The 23,619-nt window shown below is 37.8% G+C and overlaps 1 pseudogene; it reads right to left on the bottom strand.

Moving 5' to 3' along the window:
- On the bottom strand, nucleotides 1-23,568 carry LOC106967507 (cleavage and polyadenylation specificity factor subunit 5-like; annotated as a pseudogene).
- Nucleotides 23,569-23,619: the final 51 nt, after the last annotated feature.

Genomic DNA, 23,619 nt, shown 5'->3' with positions numbered 1-23,619 from the left:
TCAGTGGTATATAAAATTGAACCTGCCCCAAAGCCAAGGGAGACTAGAAATGATGGGTCTTTTATCCCAGGGCATCATCATACAGTTCAAACAATGGTGCAGCTACCAGCTGCAGTTTTAGGGACCGCATATAAGGTTTCTTCTTGAAGCTGAACCAAAAACAAATTCTTATGCTCCTTAGGTTGTGTAATATGTGCAGAAAGGTCTGGATATTGATGAGATTCAAAATTTGGTTTCTGCCAGTTACCAATGCAGTCATCAATGACCTACAGGGCTTGGTATCTCTGCCATTAAGCATTTTAGTCTTTCAACCTCTTCTCCTGGGTTAAGTTTAACACTTCATTTGGTAATTTGAAGAAAGTTGTTCCTAGCTGTAGCAGTAATGCATGGGCCAGCCAATACTCATGCATAATCAGAACCCCTTCTACGATCCTCCTCTTTCTAAGTTTATCAAATTCCTTGCCCATGCAATGAAACCTAGCTACAACAAAGCTATCGTTCTCATAGAGGTACTCTTTTATACCAAAAGTATAATTAGTAAGAGGGTCCAGGTGGATGGGGCACCCCAGGGGGAGGGGCTTGGTTGGCCAGATGTACTTGTTGCCAAACTGGTTGACACCCCACCCCTTTTTGCCCGCTCCTCTCCTTTTGTAGCCAGCAGTCTGCAGTTAGGTATCACCATGAACATGCTGGTAATCTCAAGCTGGTGGTGAGCTGCAAGGGAGAGGCCCAGAAACTTTCCCTGTGCTGGCAGTGGTATTCTGCATTCTGCTCAGCAGTGCCACCACCATTAACCCTAGAGCATCAATAATCTTTGATTATAGTAGATGCTCATTAAATATTTATTGATTTATTGATGGACCTTTGCCTGACCCAGTAACAGTGTCAGAATATTGAATTAAATAGCTACTAAGTTGGCATGAGCAATACATTTTTTTCTGCTGATCTGAAAATATTTTTTTTCTGATAATCTTTCCTTTTTTTTTCAGAGACACAGTGAAATCTCTATACTGTGGTATATGCTATTTACTCCCTTTGGCATTTAATGACATTTGTTTGTATTAAAGAATATTATGTGGTGTGTATGGCAAATTCTTAGAAGGTGGAAAAATTACGTTTTTGGTAGTTCCTTTAACATCTACATAATACAATTGAGTTCAAATATTTGTAAAAATGAATGAATATACATCTAAAAGAAAATAATTTTACATTGGAGTGGCTTATGATAGGAACTCCTATTTATAGAAATAAAGATTTCAGTTTATTGAATATTTACTGTGTGTTAGGTACTGTGCTAAGTGTATTACCTATGAGGTCTCGTAATTCTCTTAATGACATTATGAAGTAGCTGCCTTCATTCTTACTTTACAGATGGTAATACTGGAGCTCAGACAAGTCAGATGACTTTCTCAGGGTCACACCATTAGACATGTCAGAAGTGAGTTCAAAGACATGTGACAACTATGCTATTCCTCTTGTCACATAAGAAGCAAGTGGGATTCTAAGTTTGCATTCTTTATATTTCCTATGTTGAGAATTCATAGGAAAGACACTACTAGCATTACACCCTAGCTGAAAAGATCAAAGAAAACTAGAACTCTCCTGGGAGATCCTTTGAAGAAATTTTATTTTCTTCAGTTTTTTTAAAATTTGGGTTACATATGACCAGTCCCTATGGGCTTTGGGTATCTTCACAAAACCTTTGAAGCCAACACACAGCTTACCAAATGACATTGCGTTAACATTATAACGAAGTGGTCATATTTTACATTAGCAAGGGAGGTCAGGTCAAAGCTTAGGCTTTGAACTCTACTTTTTCTAAAATCCTTTCCTGACTCTCTGCCTGCTTTTATTTCTACTTTCTCTCTAGCACGTTCTGGTATTTATTACATATTTGACACAGACATATGGTAGCCTCATGTGACTAGTTACATGGAGAACCCAGATGTCAGCTTTGGTCTCCTTTCTTAAAATCTAGGTTGGCCTGTATTCCTGTTCCCTGCCTTTCTCAAGATTTTCAGCCTTTTGAAGGCAGGTTCTATCATCAAGGTCAGTATCTGGCTCCAGCTTCTTGCCTTCTCTGAATTCCAGATTTACCATCTTTTATGTTTTCTCTTTGTTTGTTTCCACTGTGGCCTCTATCTAAGCATGGATCTTATTCCATTTTTCTCATTTACACAAAAATACCAGTTTTTTGTTTGCTTTTGTTTTTTGCAATTTGCAGACTTTACTGAAAGTTTGAGGAGAGAAATGGAGTCTATATCCTGGCAAAGCAAAATCTTATAATCAAATATTACAGTGTCTCTCATTAAAAGTCCTTCTCCCTCTTGTGTAAATTGCTGGACGATTCTCTCTTTTTTTCCTTCTCCTTCATTCTCTACCCCCATCCCAACAAAATCCAGTATCTTCCCTCATTTTCTTATGCAAAAAAATTCAGCTCTTGTCTGTTCCTGTTTCTAAATTCAGGTCTTGGCCCTTCTTTGCAAAGCTAGACACTCTGTAGAACTTCTTAATTATCAAATTCTTTTGGAAGAATCAAGGACTTATATTTTCAGTTACTTATTTTTTAGTTACTTATTAATACAAATATAAATTTTCACTCCCCATCTACAGGCAAATTTCCTTAAGCATAAAGACAGAATCCTGCATCTTTGCTACTCCTATAGGAAATTTAAAAGTTGGTTCATTCATACTTGTCTGGCTGAATAGATAAATAAGAAAGAAAAATAGGTATAGACATGAAGTGGGGAAGGAAATAGAGAAACAAGATGGTCTCTTCACTTAACCTGTTGCTTGGGTGAGCCCAGAAATACCGTAGAGTTGGAGGCCCTATCCATTGGTCCTTTGTGTTTGGGTGAGGGTTGATTGACAGTAGCTAAATTCCTTTTCTGTCTCAAAATACTTTTTGCTGTCTACCTTTCTTATTGGATTCCTACCTTTCCAGGTTAGTTTCTGTCATCTTTCCTGCTAACTGCATTGCCCTTTAGATATGCATTTCTCTTCTTTTTTAAAATAATAAAAAATAATAACAATTATTATAATTGGGCTCCAAGCAATTTTTAGAACAACTGTTGCTTTTCATAGGTTTGTTTTGTTTTGGTTTGGTTATGAGCAGGATGAAGGGCATTTATGTTCTAGCTGAAAGGGTAGGATAGATATTGGTCACTCTTTTGAAGACTCTAGACAGAAAAATGTTTATTAAAAGCAAAATATGACCTAGAAGTTATGTGAGATTTTTGCTCTCTTTTTAACTTTTTAACACGCAAAATTATGCACACTTTTTCTCTTTTCTGATCACTAGAGGAGACTTGTCTTTTGTTCTCTCATGAAATAATCTTCTCAAAGCTTCCTTTACTCATGAACTTTGCTTTCAGACAACAAATGTATTCAGATTTGCAACTTTGGATAGTCCTCAGTATATGAAAAGTGTACATGGTCTTCTGTGCTATTTTGTTTATTGTGACATTGCAGGTCCTATCTGGGTGTAGTGTTCACAAAGAGAAATATTGGGATCATGGGAAGTTGTTTCACAGGTCAGCCAAGCCATAGCATAGTAGTGCTTATGAACTACTCTACTGATGCCTTATTATGAGCTACTGACATAGAATAAAAGGAGAGATTCTTTTAATAAAGATGAAATGCATGGTTCATTGAAGGGAGCAGAAATGTCACCTGCTACTTCAAAATTGAACCATTTGTTTGAACATTTGTGTTGCTTTATTTGCTGCTTATCAAAAGATTTAGATAGGTCTTGCAAAGTCCTTATTGAATTTGGGAGTGTAACCATAGAAAAATAAAGTAAAAACAAACAAGAGTACAGTAAAATTTAAGAGGCAAATTCATATACATAAGTCTTTGTGATTTCACAAGGAATGATCAAGCAGGCCACGTAGTTGGTGGGGGAACCAAGTAAACCTGGACTAAGAGACAAAGAAGAGCTGATTGCACAGAACCCCAAGTTGTAAAGCTGACATTCAAGCTTTACAATCTTTAGGTACTATTCTCTGGTTTCCTCCAAGTGGTTTGTTAATGCCTAATCAGGAAGCTTTGGACTTAAGTATTTCTTGTATGCATTCAAGAGGCTATTGGTAAAATAATTGCACTTTCTCCCCTATTTTTCCTAGAAACAAAAGAAATGGACTTATATTCATATGAGTGAATTAGGTTTACTAGATGCTAAACTTCTTAAGATAAGGATTTGGGCTTTATTTATTTTTTAAAATTCCCCTCACACTTAGCCCAGTGATGGGCACCAGATAGATAATAATATATATTTTGTGTTTGTTTTCATTTGTTGTTGTTAAACATAAAGAGAACTGACTGACAGTTTGATTAACACGAACGGAGAGCTACCGAAAAGTAGGCAGATTCTCATTAGTCTGAGATTGTTTAGGTAGGTGCTATATGAAGTCTGTGGAAACAGCCAAATGACCATTCAAACTCTTTTTGCATCTAAAGAATCTGCTAGTCAATCTAAATACTTATGATAAACTGTGTAATAGGAGGAAACAATCATAAAATGACCCTTTTCCAATTGCTTCAGAGACAAGCAAATTAACACTTTGTCACAGACCCATTTATTTTAATTGTTCTCTCCTAGGTAATATCAAAAAGTCAACATGGGTAGAGGAAACAGAAAAACAAAACAAAACAATTTGTTCCTCATTAAATGTTAGAAAAGTCCAAGATAAACCTATTTAAAATTGATCTGATAAGCCCTGAGAACTGTGATGCACTGATGTGTTTTCCTCCGCTAATGGTCTTCAGCTAATATTTATCCATTGCTTTGAGTAACCATTAATCTCTTGTGTTGAGAAACTCCACAAATGCAATTTCTAGGACATTTAACCTTTCCACGTTTGCTGTCTCTTGAGTTTGGGTGACTCGGTTGTGGTGTATACTCAATTTCATTTAGTTTTCTTGGGTCCCAATTGCCAAGATAACAGCACCAACTCCATTTAAAATTAGTCTTTCTTCTTCCACAACACAGTGATATGTTCCCGAGGTATAATGAAGTTAAATTCATTTTGCCTTCCCATACTTACATTCTTATCCATTACTACCTTCTCTTCCCTGCAATGCATTCCCTGCTATTTTTCTCTTCTATAATTTGACATCAGGAATGGCCACACAGGAAACAGCTGAGCAGTGTAAATGCCTTTCTAATGATCTCAAAGCTTCATCACAAGCTTAATAATATTAATGTCCTTGGTTCAATCTTTAGTGGTTTTATTTTTATTATTATTTTTTTTTGTAGTTTGTTGCTGCTGAAAAATTCTCATAAGTTTAAATATGCAGTGAACTTAAGTTCACTTTTTAACCTAAGGATGTCAGATCCACCTTTTCTCTCCTCCCTCTTCTCTTTTCTGTTTCTAGTTACCCCAGTCTGGGCCTGACAAGTAAAGCTTTTGAAAAAATGACCACGGTTCTGAACAAAGCCTGTTGTTGCAGGTAATTGTTGAAATATCAAGGGTATTGCGTCCTCCATTACTTAAGCTCTCATTTGTGGTTTTCATGGTTTTGAGGAATGTTTATGGCTGACAGTCCTTTCTTTACAGCTCTATCCTTCAAGCTCCGGCTGATACTGCTGAGAATGACCGCTTGAGTGACTGATAAAATGTCAAGATGCCATTATTTCCAAGAGAGTGTTTGGGAGCAATAAGATCTGTTTCAATTTATCTCATACACCTGAATTTAAGTCTTCAGATTTAACTTCATTGGCTGCTACAACCAAATTGTCTCCGGGTTTTTGAGAGAGGAGCCATCATGGAATGCAAAGAGGGTTATAATGATGGTCACGCCATGACATTTGTGTTGTATTTCACTGTGCACATTGGTGCAATATTTTGGACTTAATTAATACTCTCCAGGAACCTCAGTTTATGGATGGCAATAACCATATTTTAGACCATGTGAAATACTGCAACAAAAATTCAATTCATAAGGCAGATGGCAAAGCCTAGTTTGAAGAACAACAAAACAGGAAGATTTACAGTGAGTTTCAGAACTCTTCAACTGGAATCCAGCCACTGCCAAAGCTCTGTTATTTCACTGGAGGGTAACAATCTGTGAGGGTCATTAGCGTCCTCATAAAAACTGAGATTAAAAAGTAGTCAAATGAAATGAATAAATAGTTGAGACTTTTTCTGTGAAACAGAAGTGGAGTTGTTTAAAATGCAAGGTTTCCAAATGTTTAGAAAAATCATTCTGTAGTCATTTGTTTTCAACCTGGAATGTACTAAAGTAGTAATTTTTAATGGAATGACAAGGATCTTGTTACATTCTCAAGCGTGCAGTATACAAGAAAGCATTTCATAAGCAGGTGTATTTTCTCCCTGTCTCTTTCAGAGCTAAGAACTCATTGTGGAAACAGTTATGATGGAGAAGAAGGGCTAATGAACAGAATGCTAGTAACACCACTGCCCAGTTACCTTGGTGTTTTTGATTTTGGCACTGCCGCAAGCGCCATATAAAATAAAGAATTGTTCATATAGGTTTTAATCAGATGAAGCACAAAGTTCATAAATAGTTTAGATGCCCTTTAAGGTTTCTGAGACTAGCTAGGGAAGGCTACTGAGGTGGAGATTCGACAAACCACAGACCCAGGAAGCAGCCTGCCTCTGCCTAAGCGCTAAAGAAAATGGTACATTGAAATGAATTTTTAAAAAGTAAAGTGAGAGCCATGCAACATCATAGGATTTTAATTGTTTCAGAATAGACTTCCATCAGTGCTTGCGTGCATGCATGTGTGCATGTGTGTGTGCCCATGAATGTATGGAACTTGTAGCAGTTATTCACATTACTATTTCTTCTATTCTAAAAATCACAACTCTGTTTAGTTACTATAAACCTTATTGAGTGGGGAGGAAAGAGTGGGATAGAGCAATGATTTACATTTCCATTTTCTAAGACCAGAGATCTTGGAGGGATCTAAAAAGTAGAGACATTAAGTATATGTAAGATAGCTAGAAATTTCTTACAACCATGATTTGTATCACGTCAACTCTAGTGTGGACCATCCTACTTCTAACCATTGCCCCTGGCCAATTGGCCAAGACAATACAAGTACCTTATGGAGAGTTAGAAATTCAGATGTTACTCTTATAAATCTGCTGTTTGAGTATATGTACTCTAGACCAGAGCTCCCCCTTGATGTGTACCTTAGCAACCTGAAGTACTGTGAATGGGTTATAGATGTGCTGAGATAATGATCCCATAGCCTTCTTGGTGGCCAAGCAGACCTGAGGTGCCCCCAGATGGTTGCCTTTAGCTATGATTGGCCTTTACAGATAATCCTATTGTTGCATAAAAACGTGTCCACTTTCTCTGTTGTCATCATATGTACATAGTTGCAAAGAACTGCTCCAGACCTCAATTTCCTATGAAATGAGGGAGATTGGACAAATTGATTCTCATGGTCCATTCCATCGCTGTAATTCTGTGAACATGTATCAGCCTGTGTTAAAATACCCAGCACACCCTGTTCCTTTAAGCCATAGTTCCTTCAGCCACAGAGGCCCATAAAAATTGAATTGAAAAACATGGAAAAATGTAGTAGAGTATATTTCATGTACTGGAAATCTACTACCTGATTTTTATTGGACTCTGTGCACAAGAGGCAATCCTTGTTTTCGTGGTAGCAAAGGAGCCCATGGAACTATAACATGATCTATTATTTAAAAATATTGTTATATTAAAAGACCTATGACATACCTCTGTGATCTATCCAGTCTTCTGCCTTTTCTATCTTATTTCTTGGTTTTGGCCATCCCCAGTGGTTAGCTAGATGAGCTCCCACTCTATGCAGAGAAGAACTTGCAAGGGGAAAAATAATTATTGGCTCACTTTGTTAGTCACCATGAGTGAGTATGTGAGGAAAAGGAGGAAGACAATGGAACTGGCTGACTCCTACATGTTCTATAGCAGTCCCTTTATAAGAAATCAAAATTAATTTATTTGCTGAAAATGATGCAATGATTTTCTTCTAGATTCAGGGTACTGGAGAAAATCATCTTTGTCTTCATTTTACTTTTAGTTACATTTCAGAATTCTACATGAGGTTTGCAATCATCTTCTGACATCTTCAAGATCCTGTGTATTCCCTTGGAGAGACATCGTTCTTTATAGATCTCATAGACAAAGACCAAGTAAAATAACATCATTTCACTCTACAAAACTTCATGTTAGCACACAATTACTTCTGAAGTCTGCCTTGACTGATTAGAATAAAGTTGGTAATTCAATCCTTTATATATAGCTCCAATATGTTTTAATTACTCTGTGTTCCTTAATATATCTTTTTCTAAGGTAAAGGACATAATGCTTATGAAACAGCTTAGACAAAAGACTTTATTATCATTTAGTTAAATAGACTATAAGTACAAGAAAATACTATATTAACTTATTCAATATTTTTTCCTCATTTTGCCATCATGCCTATTTCCTTTAAATGCTATTTTATAATTATTTAATGTGTCTTTGTTTATAAATATAGTAAGGGCAAGGGCAAGCTCAAGACTCCTATAAACTGCCTGGTCAAGTATTTATAACTATGTTCTGTTTCCTTACCATATGCAATGAAAAGGAGAAGCAAGTGTGTTCACTGCCCATCTAACCCACAATGGTACATTTGAGAAAACAAGGTCAACATTTATAAAACAATCTTAGAAAAATATGAGAAATAATTGATAAAGTTCTAAAGTACCCTAAACGTTTGGTATCATGGAAGCTTGAGAAGACATGATTACTTGCAGATAGCTGTGAGTTTGGGGGATCAGGGGAGACCTCTCTGAAGTTGGTGCTAAGCTGGTCTTTAGCAGAGGAATAGGATTCATATTTACAGAAGGGGAAAGCGTGCATGAGTAAATACTTTTCTTAAAAATACCATTACATGGGATGCCTGGGTGGCTCAGTCAGTGGAGCACCCGACTCTTGATTTTGGCTCAGGTCATGAACCCGGGGTCATGGGATCAAGCATGGAGTCATACTCCGTGCTGAGCAGGGAGCCTGCTTAAGATTTTCTCCCCAGACCCTCTACCTCTGCTCCTCTCCCCTGCTAATGCTCTCTCTCTCTCAAATAAAAAAAAAAAAATACCATGACACATTGTTGCTACCCAAATTTCCGCTCTTTATATCAGAACAATGTCTTTACAACTTGCTACACATTCATAACTTTTTTTTGAAAAGAATATTAATAAGAGTAGTATGGTATACATGAATATACTACGCCACCAGAATGTGAATTAAGCATCAGTTAAAGTCAGCAAATACTTTCAAGCACTCCCTATATATAAGGGTCAGCACTACATGTTATGAAAAATATAAAGATATAAATATAAAAATGGAGTACTTGATCACTTTATTAAAGAGAAAATAATCTAGGAGGTTGGAAATATCATTTTAATATAATGGAGAAAGTGAGGAATCAGTTAACTTGAATTTAATGTCAGCATTTCCCGATTTGTTGTTAGAACATAGGGGAAACCTCTTACCCTTCCGAGGTTTTAGTTTTCCTTCTTACAAGTGCAGGAGTTGGATTAGACTAATTCTCTTTCCCATGATCACGGCCACTGCCCTTGGGCAATTTCTTGCCATCTCTAGGATGTACTATTACCACAGATTCTTAATTGAACTCTGTTTCCAGACTTGCTCTCCTCTTGTCTTACCCTCCATATATATGCCAAGAAAATAAATTATAGCTCTGATCTGACCCTGGCATTCACCTTGCCACTCTTAAGGCTCTCTTTAGGGTCTTTGTGGGGGCAAAATCCCAGTTCTTTACCATGGTACAGGAGGCTGTCTGTAATCTGTCTCTAATATATGCCCTTTTTCTTCAGTCTTCTAGCCACTCTAAAATTTCTGGTTTGCATCTAGGTAATACCGAAGCACTGGTAGCTTCCCAGAAGTACCATATTGCCTCTCACGACTGGGGTTTGTTTGTGTATGTGGTCCTTTTTATAGGGAACATCCTTCCTTTTCTCTTCAAGCGGAGCTCATGTATTTTCTAACTCCTTGCCTTCCTGCCATCCGTTCTCAGTGTTTCTATGAAGCTCCACGATCACCGAGCCTCCATTTTGTCTATATCTGTCACCTCTTCAGTCATTAATTTCTTTTAAGTTGGGCACTGCATTGCATTCACTTTTTCCTGGAACATAGGAGACACTCCATAAATACTCTGGAATGAATGAATCCATGAATGAAGAGTGTGTATTCTATATCCTATGATAGTGGAAACTCATAGAATACAGATATGGAAAAATTATTATGAGCCTAGAATGGAAAGAGAAGTTAGTGTTAGGTAGAGGGAGTGAATTAGCCAACTTTTGATGAGTGGGATTTTTATTTATTTTTCATTTTTTATTTTATTTTATTTTTATTAAAAACATTTAACATTTATTCATTTTTGAGAGACAGAGTATGAGTGGGGGAAGCAAGGGAGACACATAATCTGAAGCAGGCTCCAGGCTCTGAGCTGTCAGCACAGAGCCTGACATAGCACTTGAACCAGGAACTGTGAGATCATGACCTGAGCCAAAGTCAGATGCTGAACCGACTGAGTCACCCAGGCACCCCATGAGTGAAATTTTTAAAAGGCAAAAATAAGGAGGAATAAAATTCCAAGCAGTTGGTGGTGTGCTTGGGTGGCTCAGTTGGTTGAGCATCCAACTCTTGATTTTGGCTCAGGTCATCATCCCAGGGGCATTGTATTTAGCTTCACATCGGTCCCATGCTCAGTGTGGAGCTTGCTTGGGTCTCTCTCTCTCTCTCTCTCTCTCTCTCTCTCTCTCTCTCTCTCTGTCTCTCCCTGCTCTTGCTCTCTCTCTCTTAAAAAAAAAAAAGAATTTCAAGCATTTGGAACAGATATGAGAGAAAGGATATTTAGGGAGTTTGACTTATTCTGAAGCATTCCCAAACTTAGTGGTTTAAAAAACAACTTCTTGTTTTCTGTTGTGGTTCTGTGGGGTAACCAGGCTCTCCTAAGGAGTTTTTGTTAGGGTATCTAAAGCAGTTGTCTTCAGAGAATAGCTGGACCAGATCATCTGAAGGCTCAACTGAACTGGAAGTCCAAAAGGCTGGCATTTGTGTCTCAGTACCCTCCAAGAGCCTATCTATCAGAGTAGCATAGACTTCTCACAGAAGCTGCAAGAGGCAGGAGTTGGAACTTGATGGCTCGGTTAAGGATTATGACAAGAAGAATCACGACATCACTTTGACCTATTCTATCAATCAAAACTTTCAAAGGGTTCATCCAGATTCAAGGGGGGTGGAGAATAGACTTCACCTTTCAGGGGCAAGAAGAATACATTCTGCAGAAAAACACATGAGATAGGAGACATTGCTGCAGCCCTCTTGGAAAATACACTCTACCACAGGCATTTTTCCCTGAGAATAGTAAGGGGTGTGTGTAGGTTACAGAGAGGGGAATATGGGCTCTTACACAGTAAGGAAAGTTAGCTTGAGTCCAGAGAGCTTTGAGTGCACAATCTCATTAAAGTTTTAATAAAAGGTGTGCCGTTCTATCAGTAGGTAGTTCATGGGGTTTCTCTTTCTGCTGGAGTAGTTGCTCTCTTTCAACCCTCCGGAAACTTTTTGTTTTAATATGGCTTTGTTCTACATTGACCTATTTTGCTGAAATTGTGTACCTTATGATAGGATATCAAGATGTCTCTTTATTTCTTATTTTTAACACAGTCATTCATCTTGAGACAAAATGGAAGCTGAGCAAACTTATCAAAGAGGAATATCTTCTGTATATTTGATAGATTTTGGTGAAATTTAGTACACATGTAGGGGTTGTAGAAATAACAGATTGCATTGGGGGATGGCTACAGTTCACTGAACTGCTAGGGTAGCTGCCTTTGAATACTTTCCAAAAAATCGCTTGCAGTAATTGATGCCCTGGGAGAAGCTAATGTATTGGCAGAGGGAATAGAAATTTAAAAAAACTATGTAGTGATTTGGTCGATGACATAGCCAGACTATATAAATTTAGACACAACTGCCATTTTAGTGAAAACAGGTTTTTGGGTTTTTTCTCCCCCCCCTCCCCCGCCAAAGTTTCTAAATAATTATATCTCTACTTCAGGGTGCTTAGATAGGTACAGCTTCTGGGTCCAAGAAATCTTAGGAAGATTTTCAAAAAGCCAGAGCACTCTAAGTAACAGCCCATCTGTCCCCTAATTTTAGAGTATTTTTTTAAAAAGAAAGATCTCTTTAATTTTTATTGCCCACCTCTAAAATATAATGCAAATGACTCAGCAGGCTACCCTGGTAGATGATAAACAAATGTTACTTGCTAATTTCCTGTTCTATTGCTTAACTTATCTACACAAGTAATGGCAGTACCACAGAAAATGCTATCACTGTGTTGAACTTTAGTGTCATGTCAATGAGCACACTGAGAGGCTTTCTAGGAAATAGTCTTATGAAAACCATTAATGCTTTCATAATGTGAATGTGTTTTTTAAAAAAGATGTTCGCTGCATGACAGGGTTTTTCTGTGAGGACTCTGTTCTTAGTACCAGAAGAATCAATTTCTTCTGTGAACCTGGCTTGGGTTTTATCTTCCAAACATTAAGTGATGTAACTGCTAGCTTCCCCCCCCTGTTTTTTATTGTAGTTCTCTTGGAAGCTTGGAGACAAATTTGTGTTCCATTTCCAGTATGTGCTCTGTATTATACTATGTACACTTTGAATTCTACTTTAAATCCTTTAGGGACAACCAGGTACAAAACAAATAATCAATCACATAGTGAATTTATCTCAAGTTGATTGATCCAGGATTCATTTGCTATAACAGTTGATTAACCCTACATATGGACATCAACCTCACAGAGTTCTGGGAAATTAAGAAGTTGCAATCCCCTTCTTTGATTCATGCAAGTTAATTCATCTTTCAAGTGAAGTAAAATAGAAATGTTTGGCTAGACTTCACCCTAAATAATGTGTGGTGATGGTGATGGTTTAGGAAACAGCCAATAGTTTAAAAAATTGTTTGGGGATGTACTTAGAGTTTCTGGCTTCTCCACATGGGGACTTTACTTCCAAATTGACTTTAGTTGGCAAATATTATAGAAAGCTTAATTATAACAGGGGCTCTGAATTACTTGTCTGTTCATTGACAGAATGTCTACACCAGCCCTACATTTTTTATGGATTGTCTCACATATCTCTCCTGTTGAGGCTGTCAGAGAAATCTGTGAGATGTGAGGCCAAGAACGGTGTCCTCTGCTAAATATGTGCAAAGGGAAGGGGGTGAGTTTTGATGGCACATATATTTATTTTTTGCTCCATTGGCTGATATAAATGAGGAAAAAGTCTAGATTAAATAGAATAGGCCCTCTTAATAAAATACTGAAACTTGGATACCAAAACATAGTACTCTTTCCAGAGTGTTCACGTCTTTGTTTGTAAAATGTATAAAGTATTCCCGTTGTTTAGCCTATGGTTTTATGTACATTGTAAAAGCAACAAATAACAATTTATGATGGAAATAAACCACGTTTGTGGTTCACTACCACCCAAACTGTGATGACACTGACTCTCAATCTCTTTGACTTTGGATTCAGAACACAGTGACAAATGCTACCCAGCTGTCTGTCAGAAATAAATTTCTGGATTAAATCAACAGAGCTTCAACTCAATCCGGACAAAATTGTGGCAATGTTGACAGTATAAGGGCATGACTCTGAGGAACTCATCTGAAATGAATCCTATCAGAAACTCATGCAGTAACATTTCAGAGAACCAAGAAAGTGCAAGTGAGTTTGGGTTCGTTTTCTGGATAAGCAAGTGAAGACACTCCCTCCCCACTTCAAACCTGTGTTCCATAATAGGGAACATGTATTGTTCTTTGTGGCAATCCTTTGTGTGCAGGACATGAGTAGAACTTTGAATCAATTAATTAAACAATGACTAAGCTGTAAGTGCCTATCAGTGCATAATAATTATCTCAGTGACAGATGCAAATATGCAGAAGACACTATTCTTCCCTTTGACGAGCTTAACATCTACTTGGGAAGATGGTCTATGGGCATAAAATAGAAGCAAATTAAAATGGTTTGGGGAGGAAGTTTCACAGAAGTTTAAAAACAGGAGAGGAAAAACCTGATAAGGCAAATTTATGCCTCACAGAAGAGAAAGTGGGTTTTTCACACCCTTGCCCTCTCTCCTTTGGTTCACCGGTGGTGAGTGACTATTTACCTCTGAACTTCTTGTGAAATAAGCAATAAATAGTACCCTTAAAATCTGAGTCACTTTTAGTTGGGTATCCTGTTATTTGCAGATGAAAGTGTCCTGCCATGAAAACCAGCTATCCTGGATTTAAACTCATGAAAGTTCTGATGTATTCTGGCTTGTGTAAAATCATCTAAAACATTCCCTTGGGATGTTGCCATTTTTCAAATACTTTGTTCTTTGACCCAGTTAGAGCATATGTTTACTAATTCATAAAATACACTTTTATTGAATTATCTTCCATGAGATAGGCCCCATGCTGGGCACTAGAAACTTAAAGATTAGTGAGATGTCCTTCCATTTACAGAGCTCACAAGCTACTGGGTGGCTGGGTGGAGAGGTGAGGGGGGTGGTGAGAGGAGAGGAGACACAGAAACAACTAATTTTAATGAATTGCCCTAAGTTCTGATATAATTATAAGGTGCTTTGTGGGATGAAAGAGAGAGAAGTGGAATGGAAGGAAAATAGTGGGAATGACTTCCTAAGAGAAAGTTTCTCCAGGATATTTTAGGAAGTCTTTTTAATGATGGGAGTTGTAGACACCATGGCAGGATGGAGCCATCATTTGACAGCCATCCTTTTCTCTGAGACCAGAGAAATCATGAGCTATGAGCTACAAGGATCTGGTCCCATCTTTGCCATTCACTTACTCTGTAACTGTGGTAGTCACTCCTGTTCTTGAGCTCTTCTTCCCTCCCTTCTAAAGGGAAGGTCATTAAGCCATCATTTGGGTACAGGTGTGAGGCTAGCCTGAAGAAAAGGAGGGATGCCTAAAAGGGTGTTCCTAGTGACAGAAAGAGGGCAACTGGGTGTGGAGTATGAGCAGTAGGCTCAGGAAAATTGCAAGGAGAAGAAATAAGCCAACTGAAACAATAATGCGAAAGGCCAAGAGAGTTTGCCATGTGCCAGGCCTAAACTTTTTACTTCTATTAACAAATTTTGTCTTCACAATAATCTTTTATGATACACTGTTCATATCCTCGTATGAATGAGACCCAGGGATATTAAATATCTTACCCCAAGTCACACATTAATTATTATAACCTAAGCAAATGGGCTGCAGTGTAACCTAAGTGCTTGTAACACTTTTCTGCATTATGAGCTCTGGTTGATTTATACCATGAAGGAAATGAGACTGTGAATGAAACAAAAGATAAATTCCAATTGCAAAATTAAGGATGGCAGAGGGAAAAAGACACTGTTGTGATGTTCTTGAGCATCTAGCCTAATTTGTAATCTCTAAGCAATCTGAAGATCAAGGTAAAGTAACTACATAGAACTGAAACATGTTTAGGCTAATGAAAATAATTTGACTACGAGAATAAAGTAATGAATCATTTCAGATTTCATTCTGCTATACCTTCTAAGGGTAGGGGTGGAATGAAGGAAATAGTCTAGGTGAAGAAAGATGGTAAACTGAATTAATGTATTTGCAGTGGAGATAGAGAGAAGTGAATGGGTTTGGGTTACAGAGGAAGGAAAAGCACAGGATTTGGTGATTGAAGTGGGAGGAGGGTAAAAGGAAAAAAAAGGAGAAAAGTGGGGATGACTACCAGGTTTCTGCCTCAGGTAAGTGGATAGATGATCTTATCTTTTACGGAGATAAATTATGAATACGGAAGAGGTGCATATTTGGGGAAGTGGAATAATGAGTTCATTTTTTTGACATGTTGAATTTGAAGTGCCTCTAGGATGTTCAAATGGAAGTGTTCACTATATAATTCTGGAGCTCAGGAGAAGGATATGGCTGGACTGTGAAAATCATCAGCACACAGGAACTTCTGGAGTCATAGGAATAGATGAATTCTCCCAGGAAGACAAAGTAAAATGAGAAGGGAAATGAAAACACAACCCAAATATTTAAAGTGCAGTAAAAGAATGTAAGTCGTTGAAGAAATGGCTAGAGAGGTAAAACAAAAAAACAAAGAATGGGGTTTCCAAAGAAGCCAAGGAGAGTGGGCACAAGGGTTTCAGTAGAATGGAAACAATGTTCGCCACTGCAGAGAGGCCTGGTACTGTATCTACTGACCTTTGGAAGAATGGATTTACTGGAGCAGTGGGGTAAGGAGGGGCTGGAAGGGGAGAGGAAGTGAAGACAATGGTTGTGGGCAACACTTTAAAGTACTGACTGGCGAAGTAAGAGAGAGGGAGATGTCTGGATGGAACAGATTTTAGGCATATTTAATGTTGACTAGAAGGAGCCAGTAGCAAGGGAACTTTTAAAGACAGAGAACACAGGGGGAGTATTCTGAATAATGAGAAAACAGTTGTGAAATAAACAACATCGACAAGTAAAAAAACAAGTTATTTTTATATATGCCTCTGTATCCAGACACCAATAGGGACTTCTGTCTAGAACTGCTTTCCTGGGTACCCCCGAAGGACTTGTAGGAATGGTGTATCAGTATGCTTAGGAAACATAGTTTCTCTCTCTGAAGAAGATCAGAGAGCCAATATGCTCCCCAATATATTTACGGTCTTCACTGTGGGAGTGAAGGGGTTGGGAGAAACCTTCTACAAAGATGAGCACAGGTAAGAAATAAATCAATATGAGCAAAGGTGGTTTATTAGCAATTATGACTAAAACAATAAGCACTATCAGATTTAATGAGTCTGGTCAGGCAAACCTTGGGTCTGTGAAGTAAACTGTAGTTTTTTTTTTGGCAACAAGAAGATAGCCCAGTGGGCTGTGTATGTAAAGATGGCTTGGTGGGGGGGGGGGGGGGGAAACAAACAAAAAGAAGAAAAACAACAACAACCCAGCCAACTGGCCCTGGGATGGAACACTAATTCCTGAGTGGCTATAGTATCTATTTTTAAGAGAAGAATGCTAACTACTCCTTTCCTCTCATTTGTTCATTCAAGCCAACATTTAATTTGGCCCGTCTGTATGCCAAGCACTGTATTGGGTTCTGAAGGACTCAAAAATTAATAAAGCCCCATTCTTATTTTCATGGGGTCACAGTTTCCTGGGAAAGTTAGACATAAAGATAGTCCTTGTGGAATGTGGTAATTGCTATCTGTAAAAAAAAAAAAAAAAGTATGTAGAAGGAACCATGGGTGCCTAATCCTTCCTCGGCTAAAGGAAAAGTTGAGATGAGAGTTAAAAGATCTCCCCTTGTTTTGAAACTACAGAAATAAATGAGTCTATTTCAGCCATCCTTTTTCATAAAGGCATTTTTTCCATACTTAAAATACTTACATATCTTTTATCTTGATGAGAAGCTCCTTACCCCATTTATACTTGCTAAGCATGTTGGCATGAATGTATTTAAAGCTTATTTATTTATTCTGACAGAGAAAGAGAGAGCAGGGGAAGGGGCAGAGAGAGAGGGAGAGAGAATCCCAAGCAGGCTCTGCACTGTCAGCACAGAGCCTGATGTGGGGCCTGAACCCATAAACTGTGAGATCATGACCTGAGCTGAAACGAAGAGTCAGACACTTAACCAACTGAGCCACCCAGGTGCCCCGGCTAAATGTATTTATAAAAGGATCACAGAATTCCATTGCTGGATGAGACTTGAGCAATCATTCTAACCACCATACTGTCAACTGAAGAGTCCACCATTATTCAAGCTGTTATCCATATAAATCACTCATTACCACTCTAAAATGGTTATTCTCACTTATTGTGTAGTGTTTTTTACTTATACACATATGTATTTGTATAGTTACTGAAGTAAAAATACAATATTTTTCTACTACTATTTAGCATTAGATTTTTTTCCATCTTATTACAGTTTATGTACTTTTGATTTGAATGGCTGCATGATAGCTTGTTGTTTTGATCTACCTTAAGATACTAGATAATTCCTGTAATTTTGGGCATGCACAACCACTCCACTTTATAGATAAAGAAACTGAGGCCAGTTAAGGTAACTTCCTGCTTTGGGTCTCTGCCAATACTTTCTTTATGCCATGTTGTCACTTTTATATGGAAGATGAGAGTTTTAAATGATTCAAAATTATTGTCAAAAAGTCCTGTGAGCTTGGTTTCCTTAATGCTGGTGTATCATTTGGTATTTGTAAAATATCAAATCATAATGAAAAGCAGGTGCCTGCTGAAAATTGAGGAGACTGGTCAACAGACAAGGGAATATGGGTCACTTTTTCCTCTGATCTGACAGGAGCTGCTTTTGCCATGTTGGACAGATTATGAAGAGATCCTGTATTCTCATCCATGCATGTTAATGGACAACATGAGCTTGCTTCATGCCTCAGGTATTTAAAGCAGCAGGTTTCTAAAGAGCTGGGATAAATGTGGGTAAGACTAACATAGGTGGAAGCCAGTAGAATAGGTCACCCATTGGAAGTTGTTTTAGGAGGGCATGTCTTGGAGAAAGAGAACACTACCATGGGGGAAAGGAGGGTCTTGGAAACTTAGATATGGAGCTATTTAAGGGAGGTAGGAGAGGCCCATCAGACCTCTCAAATACTAGAGTGTTGGTCCCAGAAGGGATATTAGAGACCATTTTAATTCATCAAATACCTAATTAGATAACGGGTTGAACTAAAACTCAAATATCATAATGTCAAATTGAATGCGTTGTCCATCAGAGGATGAATAATACCGGTGACAAATTTTTTCCTCCTTCAATTATTAAGCATTTTCACATACAATTTCAACTTCCTTTTTAAAAACTCTAGTCACTTTAAAATACGTGTTTTAAAGTATAGTCCAGTTAAATAGACTAGCAGTATCTTCATTCAGTAACACCTGTCTACACCCTACTTCTAAAAATGCTGATCTAATTGGGTCAGGGTTGAAGGAACATAACAGATAAAAGTTAGAAGCAGGAGGAAAAGGACTGGTAAATGTGTTCCCCTTCTAGCATCCCAAAGGATGTGTGCAAGTAAAATGACAGAATCATAGAATTTTAGTTTTATAATTACTGTCAGAAAGCATGTTATTTACCATTTTTATTTTATAGATTGAAAAACTGAATCTTAGCTTGTTCAGGTTTTTCAAGAGCTTATTAATGGCAACATAAGTTCATGCTTTCTTTTTGACTTTAATCTAATGCTTTCTGTCAACTAATGAAATAATTATTGTTACTATTGTTGCCACGAAGTAGGATGAATATCACGGTGTACAAAAGAAGTAGGAAACATGTTACTATCCTTAAGACTTTACCAATTTGGATTGCATAGACAGAAATACAGTATAGACTCAAGAACTTGATCCTGCATTCATTGGTCAATCTGAGAGAAGCTCATAGAAGGTTGATTTGGAAGAAGTGGACCTTGAGGAGGTGGGACCTGATCTAGCCCCTAAAGGATTCAATTTGAACTGGCAGGTGGTAGTTGAGGGAGAGTGTGTATTTCAGGCAATATTAGCATGCCACAGGAAGACCCAGTGACTGCAAAGACATTCATTGCATTCTTTATAATAGTTTTAATATTCTCATTTTAATCCATGTGAATAACTTTGGGCAAGTTACTTAGTCACTCTTGTCCTCTTTTTCTTTAGCAGCAAGGAGGGAATAACAAAGCAGGGCTGCATTACAGGGAAACCAGGAGGCATCGTGAATACGAAGCATTATAAAGAGTTTTATTCACATAAAGGGGAAGGAGAATATGCTCCACAAAATTCTACAGCCAGAATTTCAAAGCATCATTGTTGCCTAATGACGGTTTTAGCTTTGCCCTCAGTGAATATATAGTTGGAGTTTTGCAACTGAAAAATATCTTTGTTATGTTTTGCCGGGATCAAAGCACACATAAAGCCTGATCAAATGGAAAAAAAGGCACAAGATACAGGCGAGCGCCTCAGCATGACAAAGAGCGGCCCTCAGGTTTTTGCTAATGCCCTACCCGGTTCAAATGTTCTGAAACCTTTGTAAGCAGAGACTGAAAATCCAACAAAATTACCATATATGTATCTTATCCAAAACAGTTGCTCATGCCTTACTGGAGATCAGAGTTACCACAGATAGAAAGACCTGAGCCATTCTCTCCAACAGGGTGTGAGTCCAGGCTGCCAGGGAAGAAATATTTGTTTGAAAAAAAGTGAAACTGGAAAAACTGAGAAGATTTTAAGAGAGGGTGAAGATGAGGAAATCAGTTAAAGTAAGAATGAGTCAGTGTAAGGAAATCCAGATTTTTCAATCTTAGGTATACAATGGACTCCTTAAGAAAAGGATGCTTTATAAACAGAAAGAAATATCTTATGAGTAATTTATCAATTGTTTGCCTATAAATGAGAGTTGTAATGAGAAGCAAAGAAAGTTTTCTTAGAATGAGTGAGATTGGTGTTTTAACACTGGATAGAGGGACAGCCTGTTCTCCTAGGCTGCAGTTTCTAAGGGCACCCATACACACTGAAGTTACCTTTTGTCATGATTCGAGACAGAAGTGAAAGCAGAAGCTGTTACCATTCATTCTGTACATTCCTACCAAACCTGGAGAATCATATTGTGATGCATACTTCTAGCATTATTGGCATCTTATCTTCTTCTTTAAAGAACTAATTAATGTCTGGTTCTTATCTTTGACTTCCTGAACTTTCTCTTGTTTTTTTTTTCAACAATTCACTTAAGATCTTCTAGGGTCATCATGTATTTTTTTCCTGCTTTAAAGGACAATTCTTTGGGGTCTTGAAGTCCTTTTGCTATACATATGGGCTATATACAATAGGACAGATGGAAAAGTAGGAAATTCAGTTCAGAAAGGATAAGTGGTTCTTGAGCTCAAAACAAAAAAATGAAACAAAACCCACCTAATTTGATTGTCTATTTTTTTTCTCACTGGAATGACTATTTTTGTAACAGGATTCAACTGTATTGTAAACTTCTAAGGCAAATTTTTTTATGCTTTCATTTTATTTCTTATCCCCACCTCAATATTTAGGATAAAGTCTTATCCTTAGAAAATGCTCAATAAATATAAATTAATTGAATGATTATTTGCTTATCAAATTGATGGGTTAGTCAATATGCCATTGACATTGCTTGACTTCTGAGAACATTTGGGGGTTTTCAATGGAGACACAGGGAGGCCTTCAGCGGCCATGTCATATTTATCTTCATCTCCCTTATACGGGTTAACCTCATGCTCTGCTCAGTGATTCCTGTAGGTAGACGCTCCATTTCTGTTTATTGAATAAAAAATAGTTTCTATTGTAGAGCAATAGCTCCTCAATTAAGTTTTGTTATGAGAACTTGTACCACCAGATTAAATTTAAAAACAACACCAAATTGTTGCTATATGACCTGGCCTTTCAGAACTGAGAACCTAATATAATAATAAAAGGTTATTTCCTTCAGGGTGTATTATCTCCCTAGCCAGATGCTCATTGTTACATGCATGACAAGCTCCTTAGAGCTAAAACGTTCTCCCTTATGTGGATGGAGGAAAAAAATGAAAACCACTTACCTGGTCAACATTATTTCATAGGGTGCTGAGGAATAAATCAGGCTTGGCATGACCTTCATTGAAATTTCAGATTTATTTACAGAGGTTTGTGCTGATCGCTTTATCTACTGGAGGCTTGGTTTCCCCTTGGTGACTCATAAGTAATGTGGTCCACGCAAACCCGTGTAAATAGAGCTAATATTTCAAGGGAGGTCATGCTATATACTCTTCCCCTGAGAATAGATGATGGCTGACTGCTGGGCTGATGCAAAATTTATCTTCGTGAAGGAGGAGAGGGAGTGTGTGGTCTAGAGGGCAGTATCCAGGGTTTGTGAACCCAAAGAGGGGCTGAGATACACTGGGTCCAAGCGTTTGTGTTGTGTGTTTCTACTTATGGGCAAAGATTAGCAAAGGAAAACAAAATAACTCACTCAAGTCAAGGCTTCAGTAGTCTACAAAGTCATCATTGATTTTTCTCACTTTATTTATATTCATCTTTTGCCTCTGAACCACTAAATCCAGTGGTCTCCAAAGAAGAGTTTGGACTCACCAGTGAATAGATCTGTAGCCTGGTTGCCTCTATCATTTCCATTTCTTTTCCTTTATTCTACTTTCAGTCTCTTACCATGTCTCTTTTTCCCTGCCTTCTAATGTTTTCCGCTGGGATTTGTTGCACATAGTAGCTTCTATACCCTAATTCTACATAGACCTCTACAATCAACAGCCTCCTAATTTACCATCCAGAGACTTCTCCATACATATGGAGAGATACCCACCCAGCTACTTGCAAGTATGAGGTGAATGCAAGGCTTTTGGAAAATGAAGACAAGCTTCTTTCCATAAAATGTGTAAAATACAAAATCCTGTGCTCTAGGATTTCTTACATCTGCTTTATAACATATGATTGTATTAAACCTTCTAAATGTTATTAAGATGTCTAGTAGTAAGTCAGATAATTGTATAAGAGATAATCAAGAAATACACATTAAGGGTACTCTATGACCTTAGTGTGAGATAAGGATCTTATCCTCATGTAGGTTACAATGAATGTGTTTGGGTAAACAAGACTAACACTCTGGGGCGGGGGGGTACTGAAAAAACACAAGTCTGTATAGAATTTTCTGTGTGGTATGGGCTTAAGTGACATTCTATATACATATGTGGTCATGCCACTCTTCTTAAAATCATCCTGAGGGATAAAATCCACACCCCCTTTACAGTTCTTGGATCTATAAGAGCTTTGCAACCTGGCCCCAGTTCATCCAACCATGTCTCCATGCCAAGAAACTGTGTTCCAGCTTCACTAAACACATCTAAACTACTATTATATTTATTCAGGGATGAAAAAGCTGACGATAAATAACTTGTATAAGATCATAAGGCATATTAGTTATAGTCACTTGACATGTAAGGTCCTTTCCAAATGTATTACCTTATTACCTTTATCTTCTTTCAGCTTGGGATGTCTTCCACTACTGTGTCTGACTGGCAAATATCAGTGTCTCAAATCGTCCCAGAGCTGAATGAGTTATTTCTTGTTCTGAGCTCATATAGCACTTGCTTCTACTTCGCTGCATTTTAAGTCATCTCTTTAACACTCTCCCCCACAAGACCATGAGCTTTTTGAGGGCAAATGCTGTGTTTTATTCACTGTGGATTCCCCAGTGCCTAGCACCAGAATGTTTTATGGGTGTTTTAAAGGTGAGTAAATTCTCAGAAAGTGGCAGCATGATCTGCTAAATGAGTAGAGAATGCAGCCACCTCATGAGATCTAAGAGCTACTAAATAGAACCTTCACATTAAAATATCCCCCCTCATCCTGCCTCTGTCACAAGAGAATCCACACATACCTCTTGGGGCTGAGGTTGCTATGGTCCTGATCCCGTGACCCGGGGCAAATTACTTACCCTTATGTTTATTGTAGTATCTTATATTGTCTTTATCTGCATCATTTTCAGCAATAGCAGCAACAAGGCACATGTCTATAGGGTCTTATGCCAGGTATTGTGGGTACAGACAGTCATAAAACCT

The sequence above is a fragment of the Acinonyx jubatus genome, chromosome D3 (genome assembly GCF_027475565.1).
Source record: "Acinonyx jubatus isolate Ajub_Pintada_27869175 chromosome D3, VMU_Ajub_asm_v1.0, whole genome shotgun sequence".
Taxonomy (NCBI): domain Eukaryota; kingdom Metazoa; phylum Chordata; class Mammalia; order Carnivora; family Felidae; genus Acinonyx; species Acinonyx jubatus.
The sequence above is the reverse complement of the archived record's forward strand: the minus strand, read 5'-3'. Positions and strand labels throughout refer to the sequence as shown.